This window comes from Acyrthosiphon pisum, chromosome A1 (assembly GCF_005508785.2).
Source record: "Acyrthosiphon pisum isolate AL4f chromosome A1, pea_aphid_22Mar2018_4r6ur, whole genome shotgun sequence".
Classification (NCBI taxonomy): Eukaryota; Metazoa; Arthropoda; class Insecta; order Hemiptera; family Aphididae; genus Acyrthosiphon; species Acyrthosiphon pisum.
The window spans coordinates 103,455,246-103,456,599 of NC_042494.1; the positions used below are offsets into that span (position 1 = coordinate 103,455,246).

The window sequence follows — 1,354 nt, forward strand, 5'->3', positions numbered from 1 at the left end:
TATATTTTAATAGTCCTTCGCCATTTAATTATTTTGTTCATCACACTTTTTTCCTTGCCAAGTAAATAAATTATTGAAACAAAATAAGTTTATTTAAATTCAATATACCTACTTAGCATTTATTCATGATATCACATCTTTACAGGTGCTTAAAGATCTTATATTTTTTTCCTTAGCTATTTTTACACATAGTTTACGCAGGGTTTTTGTTGTGATTATCTTGTTTTGAAGAAATTTGAATAAAAAAATACGTAATTATGTTAAAAATATATATATATATATATATATATATTATATATATTAACGATATAGCGATTAATAACTATGACATGCCATCAACCATTAGGTTAAAATTCTAAATACGTGAAGGTACGCATTCGACAAATGTTTATTTTATATATTTTATTCAACCACTTCTTATACTAGGTACTTAATCGCTAATAATGGTCATCGCTCACAGGAGACCAGGATTTTTTTGATCATAATGTAAGCATATTAACATTGTTTTTTATATGTACCAATAATTTTAATATTTACTTAATTAATACTGTATTTTGGATTTGAACAGTTGACCAAAATAAAATCAATATTCCAATCCAATACACGATTGAAAATGTTAAGATGGTTCTAAAATTCAAAAATATATGATAATTATTATAAACATTGTTATATATTTATATTATTATAAGTCATAATAATAGTACTATTGTACATTTTACATGTATATAATAGCGAGGGTTTGGTGTAGTTTCTTAAGTAAAAAAATGTTGATTGGAAATACCCATTTGTTGGATTAAATTCAACTAAATAATCATATGTAATGTTTATTGCTTATTTTTACAGTTTAATACTTTAATTGTGATTAATTGTTCGAGTATTATTTATAAAATTAGGTAAATTTCGATACTGTTATCTACCAAATTTTAGTTTCTTCTTATACCACAGCGTAGTTTTGTTACAAGTTAATTGTAACTATCTGTTGCATAATTGATATATTAATGAAGACATCTGAGCAGGGCCGGATTGGTGTGTATCGGACCATCGAGATTTTCACTTCTATAAGTGGCCCATAATTACGTTTATAATTATTACGAGCTTATAGGTGGCTAATCGTATTTTAAACATGAATTTTTTTTTCACTCACACTTACACGACCGACCCATACTTTAAGCAGCCCACCAAGATTTTCTCGGTAGCTCGACTAACCAATCTGGTCCTGCATCTGAGTATAAGCCATAAAGACTAAATAAATATTTCATTGAATCTCAAAAATAAACAACTATGAGGACGCAATACCATTTGTAAGAAACGTACAGCATACACAATTTGCGTTCAGCAGAACCAATTTTGTGTA

The 1,354-nt window shown here is 27.1% G+C and overlaps 1 protein-coding gene across 4 annotated transcripts in view; it reads left to right on the plus strand.

Annotated features, from left to right (window-relative positions):
• Positions 1–1,354, plus strand: part of LOC100570076 (ABC transporter G family member 23-like) — a 24,363-nt gene that overhangs the window by 2,516 nt on the left and 20,493 nt on the right. For 2 of the 4 annotated variants that reach the window (XM_029487931.1, XM_016807031.2), the window contains exon 1: positions 328–486. The exons of 1 other annotated variant lie outside the window; for it this stretch is intronic. The gene's annotated coding sequence lies outside the window, so the exon portion shown is untranslated. Of the gene's footprint in view, positions 1–327; positions 487–1,354 lie in introns of those variants that run through there. One more of the 4 variants, XM_016807035.2, reaches the window with a different exon arrangement.